Source organism: Notothenia rossii, assembly GCF_949606895.1.
Source record: "Notothenia rossii genome assembly, chromosome: 3".
NCBI classification, from domain to species: Eukaryota; Metazoa; Chordata; class Actinopteri; order Perciformes; family Nototheniidae; genus Notothenia; species Notothenia rossii.
Genome location: NC_136901.1, coordinates 74,277,292 through 74,294,222, shown reverse-complemented (window position 1 = coordinate 74,294,222; position 16,931 = coordinate 74,277,292). Strand labels below are relative to the sequence as shown.

Here is a 16,931-nt window from a genome sequence, read left to right as displayed (position 1 = left end):
CGACATGCTCCGTAGACCGTCTCATTTCGCAGTCCGCGGAGGACCAAAGCTGGGTTCTCCGCGGACCTGAATTGGGACACAGCTTTTAATATGGGTACACCATTGTTTGGTTTCCATGGTAGCGCGTCTCTTTAGCAGCGCGTGCAACTCAAAGTCTGAGAGGGTGAGGAAAATGAAAACTGAACAAGAATCGACAACTCGACCCACTGATCACTCCTTTCCTGTAAAATACAGGAACAGCCCACACATATGCTCCATGGTGCCACAGGCATTGCCCTTACAACTACAATAAGCATGCAAATGTTAATCTACAGCTCCGGCGATCCACTAGCACCGGAGTCTACACCTGCAGACGCAGCCATCCCCTACTGTAGCGTCACCTTGGATACGAGTCTTAACAGACACACAGGCCAGGGCGCTGAAAGGGCACCCTTTGAGCATCAGATCTGACGACGCTGATTGGCTGAAATTATGTTTCGGCGGCATAGTTTACAGATAGCAACAGTCAGCTTGTTGGTTGCAGCTGCTCTGGCTGAGGGCTCCTTTCTACCGCCCGGGCGAGAGAGGGTAATGATACACGCTGCGGCCAGGCAGGAAACATCTGACTTATCAGTAACTTTAGACATCGTAAAACAATTTTAAACGAGATTTTATTGTAGATTATACATTTTACTGATAACAACTATATAATATTTACCTTGTTCTTTAAAAATAAAAATAAAAAATATATATTTTTTGGAAATATATATTTTTATTAATTTTTAATTTTTAATGACAATCAAACAAGTGGGAAGAGGGGGGGCGGCGCCCCCAGCGCCCCTATGGGCCGGCTGCCACTGGTTATATGCATGAAAGTATGAAGGAGACCTGTGCATACTTCTTTAAATTATACTTTAAATATTATTAGGCTACTATTTATTCATTCCATTCATTGATCTATTTATCCATTATATCCATATTATTTATTTATTCGTAACCTGGGAGAGAGGAGGGGACACTTAGAGAGCCCTTTACAAAGGGAATCAGAGAGATGATGCGCCTCTATAGAGAATACGGTAGTTGTTAACGAGGTGCGGCAAGACTTAAACATGTCTGTAGGCTACTTGTATTTATCCGGAATGGCCCCAACCACGAAGGGGTGCAAGAACGATCTGATGAGACACTGAGGCGATCGTGCCTAACGTTACTGAGAAAAAGGATCAACGTCACTTATCTGCTGTTTGCATTTTTCCGGGAGGGATTGAATGTGGCGTAGAGGGCCTGCTCGCTTCGGTTTGTGCGTAATGCATCTTCCGTGTTCGCCTCGACTCCGTTCTGATGCCGGATCGGCTTGTTCCACTATGCCGAGACGGCCGGACTGTACCCGTGTTTCTGCCGATGGAGGTCTTCTCCTCTCGCTCTTGAGTGTTGCTGAGGTTTAGAGATGAGTATCTTTTCCCCATTATTCCGGAGCCGTGCAGTTTGCGCATGGACGTTATTGAGCATCAGGGCCCAGGAGTTCAAAACTTTTAATCTCAATCAGATCCGATCCGATTTTGAAATCCCATTTTTTGTGATCCAGGATCAGACAAATCGGACAGATTTTGTCCCTGGAGTTCAAAGCAATTCATGATAGGATCAGCCTGATCCAGATTACGATTTTTCAAGATGACCAGATCCTGAATATCAGTGCTTTAATCCCACCGATCGCCATCTAGTGGACATGAAAAATAATACAAGGAAGACAAGAGACCACATCGCAGAGACATCTATAATGTTTAATTATATTTTTTTATTTGAAAGGTGATGACAGATGATGGACTTTTTTTTTGTTGAAGATATTTTTACTTTAATCTAAATTACATTTGTCATTGACAATCTTTGCTGTTATACTTTTATGAGCATAAACATTTATGTCATCAACATTTGGTTGAAAACAAAATAGGCCACCACAAACGTGAGCAAAAATGGAAAAAATAAAATGTATTTTCCCATGAAGGCTAAAAATTGTGTATTATTTCAGTTAACAAACTTTGCCATCTTATTTAAATTGAAACATATTTTAAAATAAATGGTACAGTACATTTTGCTCTGGTAATCCACTGGAAATCCACCACTTTGGTGGGATCAGGATAATCCAGTTTTTTGGGATCAAACTGATCCCAATCCTGTGTTGTCGGTTTGAACTACCCATTTTGAAGATTTGATCCAGATTAAAGCTTGGATTGGATTTCCTGATCTGATCGGATATGAAAGTGATCCTAATCCTGTGTTTTGGTTTTGAACTCCCCAAAATCCAAATCTGATTTGATCAGATAGGGATTAAAAGTTTTGAACTCCTGGGCCCAGAGCGTTATGGTGACCCGGTTTAACCGCACGTTGGGTTTTTTGAATGGTGCTGCGAGGGCTGGACGAGACTTGATGTCTGCTACGAGGATCTGGAACGGGTATGGCGGTAGCATGACGCCTGAAATCACAGCTGACTGCAGGAGAGAGGAGAACCATTTTAAAGTTTGGCTGCAGCACGGTGATTGGCTGCTGTAGAATGAGGTGAATGTAATAGGTTAAAGAGAACGCCCATGATGAGCTGATTATAAGCAGCTGCGGCCTGAAGTATACCAGTCTTCCTGAAATAATTTACGCTAAGCTTCGTAACCCACTGTGCCTATGCGAATACACTGCATTTATTTTGAATCAACACCTGCTTTGCAATTTCAAAAAAAGTTATCACCACTGACCTGTATGCTGTGAGAATCCAGCCCCGTGGGCATCACCTGTCAGGATAGTGCAGCTGTTGGATGAAACGCTTAGCATAGCTTTTCCAGGAATTAATTACAAAAAGTGATCCTTCTGATCAGATTTCCTGCAGTTGCAGCTGGGGTCAGGAAATTAACTCTAACTGAATACCAGACTCCATTTTAAATTACAGTTTCGGCAGGGCAGCAGGATAACGGTTATAAACACTTTGGGTTCTTAGCCATTCTGGTAGAGTATATGCTGACATGAAGAGGAAATATTAGTAGAAAGAGGGTCTGTGGATTCCGTTAAGCTCCACTTCTTCACAACGCGCCTCCACTTTTGCCCCTCTCGCCCTGTCTCATCAAGCCCTTGAGGCCTGACCGTGTTCTGTATTTCCCGTCTCTGCATCCTGTCCCACTGAGGGTTAAATCAGTGTGAGGGAATCTGAGGGAATGTGACAATTTTCCCAGTCCCATTCCCTTTCCCAGGCCTGTCCAGGAATCATTAGGCTAATTCCAGCTAACGAGGGAGGTCATGTTGGATATTTGATGGAAGAAGACATGGAAGTGTGTGTGTGTGTGTGTGTGTGTGTGTGTGTGTGTGTGTGTGTGTGTGTGTGTGTGTGTGTGTGTGTGTGTGTGTGTGTGTGTGTGTGTGTGTGTGTGTGTGTGTGTGTGTGTGTGTGTGTGTCATTAATAGCTGGCAACGCTAAACTGCAAAACCACACTTATGCCTGACCTACTGACCCCCAGTGTTACCATCGCAATCAGGAGTGGTTAAACACTGAGTGTACTGATGTTGCATTGATTTCCTGGAACTCACAGTGTGTGATACTTTGGATAAAGGACGGCAACTCTTCAAAGCAAGCTTTTATCTGCAGCCCCAAGTGACCTATTCAAAATCAACTGCAGAACTGTGAAACTGAAAACAGCTTTGTTTCTATGTTTCTGTTCTCTGTGTCTTTTCAAAGAGGCAGGTTTCATTAAAATGAGGCCCTCTGTAACCTTACTGCTCGCAGGAATATCAATAGCATTGCCACAGTGCTTTCCTTGACACATCTTGAAGCGTCTCCTCCACACAGATCGCACAAGATTTTTACTGATAGATGTTGTGATGCTTTACAAAAGGCCGGCTGCTCTGACAGATATCTTTGCTGAGCGCTGTGCCCTTCTCTCTAGTGTCGTGCCTGCTGTGCAGAGCTGTTATGGCTGCTATTCACTGGGTGGCCTTCTGCAAGGTTTCAGACATAAAAACAATTTGACCTCCAGTGTGTTTGTGTGAGTTTTTTGGAGCGTATGTTGAACCAAAATGAAGCAAAGCAATATTTGTGTTCGCCCCCACCCACTGTAGCCTCACACGTTACCTTACCATCAAGTTATACAGCATCCAGTTATTGTCATGTTCATTGAGTACATAGTGCCATAAAACGCCCTTGCCATAAAACCAACAATATGTGAAAAAAAATGTATGATTCATAAAATGCCTTTTGAATCAGGAGCCATTCATACGTAGTTTGCACGACTCACGGTGTGCTTCTTCGTGGTTAAGGAGCCAATCAGAGTGACAGACGACAAACTATCACAGCCTGAGAGAGCGGAAACAAGTTGTCAAGGTTGATCTGTTAAATTGATTTGGGTACCTCAATAAAAGCTAACAGCTAAATGTCCTGCTAAACTGGAGCTACTCATCTCAGAGCATCAAGTACAAATGTGTCTCATGTTGTTGGTAATCAGAAGCACTCCATTTTGATCAGTGCAAACGTCAGTCATCGTTCTGTGTCTAGTTTAGTCGTTGAATAACACATATTTTATTATTTAGCTGTTAGAGTTGTAGCCTGATAAAAGAATAATCATGTTTGAACAACATTTTATAGTAAAACATTTAATTCATTTATTGAAACTTGTGTATGCTTTTTAACACTCAGTGTTGTGTGGTTGTTTAGCAAGTGTTTCAGTCATTTACATTAGTCTCCTCTCCTATTATCTCTAAGTATATTACTTACTTTAAAGTGAACCATTTTCACTCCTAAATCTGTGCTTCGGCTGTCTTTAAGAGTAATTTATCCCCAAACATCTCACCGCTAGAATGGGTAAAAAGACGGAGGATATATCTAAAATAGTTTAGAGCCTGTAGACCTCAGAGGATGTGTCTCACCTCTTCACTGTAAATACGGAGTCCGTTGACTGCTTTGAAAGGGTTTGAACTTTCATTTTAAAATGCCGCAAGATCAGATTTGATGCCTCCCTATTCTCTGGATTTTGTTTGTTTTGTTGAAACGATAATTAAAAAGTATTTGAACCCATAGTTATTTAAAATAATCGAGCTTTCATCTTGACTGCAACATTACCTGTGACTATAAATGTTTCAGATATCCATCCTCAGATACAACCTTGACTTGTTAATTATCTATGCTTGTAAATTAATAAATCTACTTTGATGACTTAGAGGCACTCTCTTATTTGGACATTTGAGAATCTATAAACAACATATGTTGTGTATTTTTATGTGATAAATGACTAACATAGTTAATCCAATTCGCAAACTACAATGTAAAACCCTCCTCATGTTGCCTTTTTTATGCCAGCAATGACAAGAGGATTGAAGGCTTTTAAACTCCTGCCAAACACACACTAACACACTTCACACACACAGAGAGGACCCCCCCTTGGCAGGTAACTTTGTGCCTCAGTATCCAGTCCCCTCTGCTGCAGAGCCAAGAGTGCCAGAGGCCTCTCGGATGTGTTTGAAGTGCAACAAGCCACCTCTGTTCTCGTTAATGTCGCAGATGGGGAACCCGAGCTTGGCATCAGCAGAGAGAAGGGACATCCCAGTCAGATCAGTCACAGGATACAGGAAAGAGTATGAAAGCATGGTTAGTAGAAAGGGAAAGTACATGGCACACATACAAAGTCGCCCACCATATTGATGAAACGATCAATCGTTTGTCATTTTTTTAACAAAAAAGGTTTTTAGTCTCTAAAACTTGAATATCTGGTGATTTTGAACTGATAGTCTTTCGGTTTTGGATGATGGATCAGACCGAATAATCAAATGTATTATTAACTTGTGTTGTGGGAAACTGACGCCCTTTTTTTTTTTTACTAATTGCAAGTGGGCCGCCAAACAATTTGCAAAACATTATGGTTTGTGTGGATACATTTCATTATTACAATTATTTTTTTATTTGAACCTCCTTTCCTTTCTCGATCCTCCTTGGCAACGGTCATTACAGTCCTTGACAGCAGTACTACAGCATTAACAACGTGTCACATGTTCCGAATTGACCAATCAGAACTTTATTTAGCCTCCGCAATGTTTATGGTTGAATGTGGGCTGCGAACATTTTTTAGATTCTTAAGCGGTCCCTGATTTGAAAAAGGTTGGGAACCGCTGCCATAGACCAAAAATCGATCAAAACGTTAACAAAATAAACAGCTGACTAGTTTAATAATGAAAATAATCATCAGCAGCTTGACCGGTGTGTATCTTTGTAGAAATATCAACAGGATTATGTTAATTTGTGTTGTTTATTCCAACCTGCTGACGCAAATATGACCAAGAACTTGCTCGAAAATTGTGGAGGCATGCTTGTACAGATGTTTACAAAAACCATCATATATACAGACGCACACACACAGGCAGGTCTATATAAACATGTAATAGGCACACTTAGGGAAACACACAGGCACAGACACTAGCTCATGTACACAGTCAGAGAGAAGAAAGACCAGAGATCAGATGTACACAGACGGTTCAGTGCAGACGGTGCCGCTCACATCTCTATTGGCGTCTGGGCAAGAAGAGGAGACATCAGGTAATTAAAAAGAAAAGTGAGAGAAAGAACAAGAGAGGGGAAGAGTGGGAGGGAAGAAGAGAGAGAGAGAGGCCAGTAGGGAAAAAAGATAATGGACAACCTCATGCAGCTTCGCCTGAAATCCTAACTTGTCATTAGCAGCAGAGCCGCCTGCAACTGCCATGTTAAAACCTTTTGGCTCTGCCACGTATGTAAGACGCAAGAACTTCTCCAGGAGGGACACCTGCCTTTTTCCCTTAACGCTGTCCCTGAACATTTAGCATTTTTAGATTGTTATGCCTGTGTTAGTGCATCCATTTCTGGCCATCTCAACGTAAACAGTGCGGCATTGTCGTGCGTGGGCTTGCATGTGAGCGTGCCTGCGAGCGTGCCTGCCCAGTGGTTAAATATTAAGCTGGAACTGTCAGACCCGCTCAAGAGGAGCGCTACTTTCAGGCACGTCCACCCGGGGCTACCAGCAAGAAAGGGAGGAAAAATGAGAGGGTGAAGGAGTTCAATCATTTGTGGATAAAGGTGAAAATAAAAACAGCACTAAAAAGAGACAGAGTGGAAGTTTTCTCAGGGATGGAAGAACCAGAGTGACAGATGTATCTCTCTCTTTCCCCACATTCTTCGCTCCAGTCATCTGTCCAGTCTGAGGAAGACAGAGACTCTGAGCTGTCATTATGAAAATACAGTATGTTTTCATTTTCTGTTTGTTTTCTGTTGTCATGGCAGCAGTAAGCGAAGTTAGCTTGTGTCAGGTGCCTGTTGGTTTGACCCCCGTCTTTGAAGCTGACAAGCGCTGGGATAACACACTGAGGAGTTTCGAGGGTTCACTTTCACACACCCACACAGGCTCAGACACATGCACAAGGAAACCAAGCCAACACACACGGCTAACATGATCTCAAATACTAAGTATTGCAGGGGCGGGCTTGCATGAAAGTGGTGAAATCCAAGTTTAGTGGTGTCTGTGTCTTTTACCACCCCCCATATACAGTATGAGGGGAATTATCTAATTATAGGTAGATATGAAAGGGATGAGTTAAAGACACAGAGAACAGGTTGTTACGGAGCATTGATCAAAAGATCCAGCATGGAAATAATTGGCACAGAACCTTTAATAACGCTGTTTAATGCATGAAAGGTTGCAAGTTAGAGAAAATATGTTTTATAAGACAACAAGAAGCTGAGAAGGACAAAAAACTTTGTCTGTTCACTTCCTCATCATTAAACCTTCGTCTGTAAACACACTGAAGCAAAGGTCCAACATGCTGGTGCAAAAATGAATAAGTAAAAGAAAAAGTCACATATGCACATTATTCATGTGGTGCTGTCCATTTGGCTGAATGCGCTGCTACCTCAGTGCAGTAAAGAGGTAGAAAAGTGGCCCAGCTCTCTCTCTCTCTTTGCTCCAGTTGATTTGAAGTGAACGAGTCACTCGTTCTGTACGCCATGTAAATATTTCAGCAGTTCAGGCGCCTGTGCTAAGGCTAGCCACAGCGCTAACATGTCATTGACCATTAGTGCTAACCTGCTGCTTCTGTTTCTCAGCTTCATCTGCTCCCTCTTTTGTTTCTTACAACTTTCATTTTGCTCTGTTCCTTGTGTGCATGCATGTTGAAAGATTTCCTGTAAAAGAGGTGTTGGAGAAATCTGCTGTTGTGCGATGCTTTTCCAGATTATGAAATTAATTGATTGTGAGAGATGCAAGGCACCACTTGGGGTGTTTCACACTTAACCCATTTGATTGTTTTTGAAATAATCAGGCGTTTTAACCCATTAGTTTCTATTTGCTTTGGCCGGTTTTCAACTTTGCTGCTGACAAAAATAATATGTTCTGGCCTTGAAAGAAGTGACCTGCATCAGCAAAATATATTCATGCAAACCATTTGGTAACCATGACTCTTGTAATTAATAGATACACTTCAGGCCCTTTTTATTGAAGAAAAGTACTTGAAATGAAATAAATAAACTTAACAAATTGTTTCTTCAGAAGACGTTAGAAGAAGTTAGTCAAAACATGGGCGTTGAAACAGTATAAAAAGAAATTCAAATAGTGTCCAGTCCAGTTTGTTGTAGTTGTAAAGTTGACTCATAAAGCGTCGTGGTGAATGTCTGAAGTAACTCCATTAGCATGTTGTCTGACCTTCTTAACTTACTGTGTGTTTAACAATAGGCAGAGAGGATGTTTGACCAACTAAGGATTTTTTAAAGGTCTTCAACCGATGATGGTTGCACAAATCCCTATGAAAATATGCTCAGACATTTTTAAAATCATTTCATAAACCTTTCTTTTCTGCCCTTTATATACCCTCACATAGCACAGAGGGTGGATCAATCAAGAGAACAACAGGTCCGGCCTGACAACTGAGGCACAGTCTGAGTCCAATCGATCCTGAGACAGATCTTATTGGTGTACACTCTGTTTGGGCTGGAACACACACACACACACACACACACACACACACACACACACACACACACACACACACACACACACACACACACACACACACACACACACACACACACACACACACACAGACACAGACACAGACACAGACACACACACACACATATCGTACAGACACTAAGACTCCACAGACATTCAAAGACGTGAGTGAGAAACTCTAGGTAGAAATGTTTTATGTGTGTGTCTCCGAACCAAGTTTAGTTATGTTTAAAGGAACTTAGAAGACTTAATTGGAATTAGAAGTAATACAATCACAATTACTGCTGTTTATAAACCGGTTAAAAAATGGCTCCAGAGTGGATTTTACCTCTAATTCCTCGTTGGGTAAAAATTGAAATAGGAAAATAGGAAGAGTTGACGGATCCCCTCACGAGGCCTCCATGACAGGTTAAAATACTTAGAAACAGACATTTATAACTTTATTGATGTCTATCATGACGTCTGTCACACACACAGTTTATCTCACTGTTTTTTGTCTCTCAGCTCAGTGGATCCAAATATTCCTAGTGTCGATACCTGAAGGGGAGAGCAATCTCTCCCTTTCTTTTAACCACACACACACACACACACACACACACACACACACACACACACACACACACACACACACACACACACACACACACACACACACACACACACACACACACACACACACACACACACACACACACACACAGACACAGACACAGACACACACACACACATATCGTACAGACACTAAGACTCCACAGACATTCAAAGACGTGAGTGAGAAACTCTAGGTAGAAATGTTTTATAGTGGCGTTGGTCCTTGTTGCTAATCCGTCTAAATATGCTGTTCAGGGTTATCTGTCTGTGTATTAGTCGCGTGTATGTGTTTGTGTCTTTGTGTGTGTCCCTGTAAAATATCAAGGAAGCTGAAGGATAAAACAGGCTTCTTTATGAGTCTTAGTTCTGCGCTTAACCCGCCAAAGATGCACGCTTAAAGGAAAAAGACTAAGACAGCATTGAGGTGATGGAGAAGTAGTAGTGACTGAGATTGATTCCAACATTTTGGAAAGGAGACGGTAAGCAACATCCCTTTTTTTCAATCTGCAATCCAAACATGTTATCCTGCTAACAAGATAGCTTTGAGACAGGATTGTTGACTTTGTCTCAACATCCTCCACAATATCTTGCTTACATTTTCACATCTGCCACTCCCTTTTTCGGCCACCTAAAACAAAATGTCTCCCACTGTCTGTTTCTGTTTGACGATTGTCCTGTCCATGTTGAAGTGAGGTCCACGTCTGCCTGGTGTGTCTTAGCTAATTAAAGCTGAAATATTGATACCGTAGTGAATTATTCAGAGGGGATGATTGGATATAGAAACGATGGTAAACACAGGTACAGCTGCACCACAGAGGAGGGGAAGGTATGGCCTTTATTCCTCTGGCTCTCTGCCAGCCCCCTCTCCCTCTCTCTCTGCCCCCCCCCCTCACCTCCTGTTTCATTCCCTTTCCTCAATGTTTATATCATTCACATAACTCCTAGCCTGATGTCTCTGTCCTTGACTCTGCAGTGTGAATCTCTTTCGCAGTTTCGACCCTTCTTCTGTCCCCCCTTCCTTCCTTCCTTCCCGCCACCTTAGCCTCCCTCCCTCACTTACTTCCTCCCTTACCTCCTCTTTCTCGCCTCTACCTTTTTCTCCTCTCTTCTGTGCCGCACCCATTAGACTTTCCTTCTCCCTGTTGCTATGACATTAGCTAGCTGTAGCAGTGTCAGGCCGGTCTTGAGGGATGAGACTAAAGAGCTAAGTCTTGCTCTTTTCATTTAATTACTCCTCCCTCTCTTCCTCTTCGCCTCCCTCCCTCCTCCCAGCCTTGTTCCCCTGTATATCACACCCTGCCTTCCTTTCTCCCCCTTCGTTCCTCTCTCATCCTTATGCTTCTGTCTCTCCCTCTTTTTCCACCTGACTCTACCTGTATTCATCGATGCATCCCCTCCCGCGTGTTATTTCTGTCTCTCTGTCTTCATCTCGCCAAAAGAGGAGGAGGAGGATACGACTAGAGGGACATAACATCACACCCACAACCTTCCTGTGAAATTGTTAGAACCCTGTGGGATCTAGCAGAACTCCACCCATTCGCCTCTTTCTTTCGGATTGTTTTTTTTTGTGTTAATCTATATAAAGTGATGCTACTGATTGTAAATGTGTCGCTTTATCCAGCTGTGCACACACACACTATAGCTCTGCAAAGTGTTTGAAGGTGTGTGTGTCTGCTTGTGTGTTGGCCTAGGCTTGACCTTGAATTACCACAGTGACGGTGAGGCTCCTCATTAGTGCTGGACTGGAGGAAACAGTTGGGTAATGAGGGAGCAGTATTGTCCTCAGGCACACACACACACACACACACACACACACACACACACACACACACACACACACACACACACACACACACACACACACACACACACACACACACACACACACACACACACAGATGCCAATGCACCACTTTGTATTAGTGCTTGCATGCACCTGCTGACACCTGCGCTTATGCAAGATCTCATACATAAGCCACACACACACACACACACACACACACACACACACACACACACACACACACACACATTCCTGAGTACATCTCAGTCTCATGGCCCCCCACTCAGTTGTCTCGCCTCACCTTCTGTTTAGTGTTTTTTCTCTCCCACACACATTCTGCCTCTTTCCCCCGTCTCTGTCTTCCTCTCTCTGTTCTGCCCACCAGACAGTCCTCAGACCTCGCTGCCCACTGAGCTCCGAGGGGCCTGAAGCGGCACAGTGTCGCCCTCTGGTGGTCACGCTCACACGCCAGAGGGAAATACTTGAAAATCTCAGCACGCAATTTATGGAAAAATATATCTCGGGCTAGCCTACATCGGAACATCAACATAAAGGTGTGACTAAGATTTGATCTGCGTCGAATAGCATTGATTTTGAATCTAAAGACAAACCTGACATTTTATTCAAAATGTTCTTTGCTGTGTACGGAAATCATAGGTTAAATAAAAAGTGAACCTAAGTGTCTAATCATTTTCCCGTGCAACCAGCTGAGTTTCATTTTTCCATTACCCAGTACAAAGGCGACAAAAGTTCCTTCTGAGAACAAAGTATTGGCACATTCGTTATTTGAATGAACCTAAAACATTCGAGAATGGGTCGCTTCTAGTTTTACTGCTGTATTGGATTATTTCCTTAAATTGTCAAATGTTCTCACTGCTGGTCCTTTAATCAATATTATTTTTAAAATGTGGTTCATTACTGAACATAACATTTTAAATGCACTCATGTGTGTGCTGATAACTTAAAGAAAACTAATTTGATTGCCACATTGTAGCGAAGAACGACCGCTCACTAAACTTTGGATACTGTTAGCAGTTCTGTGCAGCCTGTTTTACCTTTCCCTGTCTGAAATCAAAGACCCTTTGTTCTATAAAATACTAAGAATTTAGAGCTGTAAATCTTCCGAAGTTGTAAAGTTCTGTGTGCGGGAATGGAAAGCTTGACAGGCGTATCAGTAGGAACTAAGGTTGGTGGGGCTTAGAGAATGGTCAGTTCCTCTATGATTTTGTGCCAGATGGGTGCACATAAATCTACGGTGTGTTATTCATTATGAAATCTTCAGTTTTATATTTGTTTTCAAAAACTCTCCTGGCCTTTTCTTCTCAAACATGTGTGTATATCAGTTTAAGTACAGTTACAAATGTGTTGTTACTTTACAATAAGGATTAAAGTGATGGTGAATAGAATTTATTCAAGGAAGGATCTCTTATCCTTATGGCCTCAGTTCAACAACGCTACCATGTTTTGCCCCTAAAGGCTTCAGTATGCTTTAAGTCATCTCAACCACTCGAGTACTGTATATATAGTATGCACTCTCATGGTGAGTGTCGTAATAGTTTTGCAAAAGAAAGATGTTGGTGTTTAGATTCTCCTTTTGCCTTTTATGTAACCAGAAGTAAACATTGTGCATACACACTGAACTGTTCTATGGGGTATATATTTATGTCTTTATAAAAACAGTGATTTATTTGCGCAAGATCTCATTTTTATTATAGTTGAGCTTCATATTAATGCTTAGTCACAGCTTAAGTTTTTTTAATAATAAAGTTTAATTTTGGCATTTTTTGGAACATTACAACATGAATTGTATGCGTTTTAACTTTGGATGTATATGTTGTAGCTTCTGCCCTTATTAGTTATAACACTGATAAACCAGTGAACAACAATTCATTAGACTTTCCATGAGAAGGTTCCAGCCTGTTGATATCCATTTGTCAATTAAGGTTGAGTGTGGTTTCAGTCGAAGCTGCAGCCAGAGCTATGTGTGAAATCGTTTTCATCCCCATAGAGATGAAAATAAGTTTCCAATAAGCTGAAGTGAAACAGGCAGAAAGATGATCTAGTAAAAACTTGAGAGGAAATAATGTGGTGTAACTTAGTAAATATAGTAAAAGTGTGTACAGCGCCATAGGATTGTTACTTCTCTATAATGGTGGTCTATAAATAAGTTATTGTAACGTGTATGACAGAATTACTATAAAATGGGTTAAAATAGACACGCACATATAGGAGACGCTGGATTTCACCTGGAATTCCTAGCATACTAGACGGAGGCCTTGGTCTTCTTTTTCTGCTGGAAACACGGATACCTTTTTATTAAAAGAAAAAAGCTCTGATAAGACTTTAGTAGTTTGTAATTCTATGTGTGTAGATGCAGTAACAGATGTTTAGATCTGTGAGGACCAGGATTTCTGTCCCTTTCCCCTGTCTGTTCTTCCTTTATTCTCCCCTATCCAACAAGAGTTTGATTAATTCTCACAATTTTCCCGCTTTGATGGCTCCCTTCAGAAGTAGTGCAACCAGAGCCATCGACAGCACGAGAGGGGGAGCTCTTACAATTCAAAGATAGATCAGGGACTTTCTCCCTAAAACACTGTGCGTATCCACTTCCACAGTGTTTTGACAGAATCCGGTGGAAAAGGGAAGGAATGTGGAAATAAAAGAAGTAGTAGGCAATGAGGTGACAGTTCAGAGAAATAAAAGAGAGGGAATAGGGAATAGAGAAAAGCTACCATGCCACATATATGCGTCTATTGATGATATTAAATGATTATGAATATTTAATACAAATGAATGTCCCTCATAACTTGCATAAAGTTTGCAAAGGGCTTTACAACAGTGAATCACACAGCAAAAAGCAACACTTGAGCGAAAGACGAAGGAAAACAAATGTATATCAAGTACTGAAGTGAGTGAGCTTCAGAAAGTGTATGGATGTGAACATTTATACATTTGGCCAGTAAATGACACTCAAAACATCTATTATTTCTATGTTGGTCAAAATGATAGGCTCTCTAAATGCATAACTTAAACCTTCAGGAAAGCCTTAGATCCTTTCTTAGTTAAGATGATCATGGTGGCTTCTTCTTTGTGACAACTTAAAGTAATTGTGTAGGCAATAAGTTCCGTTTTTAAGGAGGATGTACAGTATGCTTTGGAAAAAGACATTCATCTTACAGTAGCTGTCACTTTTTACAGATCACCTGGAATCCTTTTTTCTGTGGCAAATCATTTAACTCTATGAATAACAGGCACCTGTAAATAATTATTTCAGATTTTAAGGAAATAGAAATGGACATTTTGAGACATTCAGTTCTGAAAGTATTTGTGGCACTTGTAAAGAATTTAGTTTATCTTTATATCTATGTACTGTATATAAAGATAAAGGTCGTTGTATGTCTATTCTACCAGAGCATGGAAAAGACATAAAGAAGAGATAAGGGGAGGAAGAAAGGTTTTGAACATAACAGGTCTTTGATGCTTTATGGGCACATGGCAACAGTGGTGCCTATAGACAGACACATGTTGAGTTTGTACCACAATAGTACAGCAGGGAGCCACTGGTCACACTCGTTTACCGTTACACTTTTTATCCATCACCACATGCTGAGACAAATAAATGGAGAAGTAGCCAGCAGTGGTCAAAAACACAGACAGCACCACCACGGTCTGCGGATCTCTAACAGAGAAGAAATATGGCCGACGGAACAGAGTGACCTGGCCTCACAGAGACAGACTGCTCCCATATAAATACATTTCACCTAGCATCACACTAAGCATGATCTGCAGGTCTTGAGTAGCTTATAATATCTCATTACGGAAGCTAGTTTTGCATTAAAAGCTACCAACCAGACACACATGGATAACGTTATTCTACAGGTAACGTTCCTCGCTCTGCTAATGAAGCACTGGTTGTTATGAAATCAACAGGCAAGTCATCCCGATCCTGTGATTCTCCCGGAGGCCTCGAGGGACGTGTGTGTGTGTGTGTGTGTGTGTGTGTGTGTGTGTGTGTGTGTGTGTGTGTGTGTGTGTGTGTGTGTGTGTGTGTGTGTGTGTGTGTGTGTGTGTGTGTGTGTGTGTGTGTGTGTGTGTGTGTGTGTGTGTGTGTGTGTGTGTGTGTGTGTGTGTGTGTGTGTGTGTGTGTGTGTGTGTGTGTGTGTGTGTGTGTGTGTGTTTCTGAGGTAGCAGGAGTCTTTGCCTTACGTCTCCATGCGCATGCTCCTTCCTTTGCCCGCTTGTGAGGTCAAAGGGGTTTGGAGCAGGGGCCAACTCCCTGTTATATCCAACGCTTGATTGGCTCTTTTTGCCGCCCTGACGCGATTTGATTGGCTGTCGGGTCCAGCAGTCAGAGCAGTGAGCAGGTAGGGGAGGGTCTTCACTCTGCTCTGTTGCTAGGTTACAGGTATACCCCATAGATGTGGAGATACGGAGATAGAGTAGAGATAAGGATGGGGATGGGTGTGGATCCGAGCGCTGATCCGTCCTTGTGTGTGTGTGTGTCAGAATCAGGGAATGGTCGACAGGACTGAGGGTCAGGAGGGCGGGGGGAAGAGTGAGGCAGGAGAGGAGCGACAACAAGTGAGAGACACAGAGGGATTTCTTAAAAATGAGAAGAAAAGAAGAAGGTTTATTGTGTTTGAGTGTTTGAGTGCAGAGTCTTGTTCACACAGACCAACATCATTTATCCACATTCCAACAATCCAACCTGACAGATTATGCAAACATTCGACCAAATATGGAGAGATATGAAAACACCCAAATGTTCTCGCTGCTTCGTTTTGTTGTTTTAAGCACGAAAGACAACAGATTCTTGATTTGGAAATGTTTATTTGAACCCCAAAATGTCATGTTTCTTGATGTTATAATGACTGGCCAGCAGATCCCAGGCCTGTGGTTGGCTTGAAATTCATTAAAGTGCTGTTGTATTAATCACAGACGGCTGAAGACAACTGTGCTCTAAGAACAGCTGTTCCGCTGCACTTAGATTGCAATCATAGAGCGGTCAGTCGCCACTAATCGGGGTCATTTATCAATCCGTAAGACCACACATAAATGTGAAAGCACAGAAACACACACACACACAAACACACACACACACACACACACACACACACACACACACACACACACACAATGATCGATGGCTGTGCTAGGCCGGTAAGAGGGATTGATGTGCACTTGGCTGATGCTCTGTGTGTGTGTGTGTGTGTGTGTGTGTGTGTGTGTGTGTGTGTGTGTGTGTGTGTGTGTGTGTGTGTGTGTGTGTGTGTGTGTGTGTGTGTGTGTGTGTGTGTGTGTGTGTGTGTGTGTGTGTGTGTGTGTGTGTGTGTGTGTGTGTGTGTGTGTGTGTGTGTGTGTGTGTGTGTGTGTATTTTTCTTTATGTTTTCTCATAATAATGACTCGTTGCTATATCGGTATTTTCCCTATAACCACTCAAATATAACTCAAATGTTGCTTTACTAGACTTTTTATCATGTTTAATAAATCACCTATCACTTTTTAAACTAAGCTAACTCACTTTAACTGGACAGCGACTAACGGTTATAACCTGCAATCATCAAACAAATGACATGTGAGCCAAAAA

The 16,931-nt window shown here is 42.0% G+C and overlaps 1 protein-coding gene across 2 annotated transcripts in view; it reads left to right on the top strand.

The window, feature by feature from the left end:
- LOC307033164 (A disintegrin and metalloproteinase with thrombospondin motifs 2-like) overlaps nucleotides 1-16,931 on the top strand; it is a 123,529-nt gene that overhangs the window by 27,800 nt on the left and 78,798 nt on the right. The window lies entirely within an intron of this gene.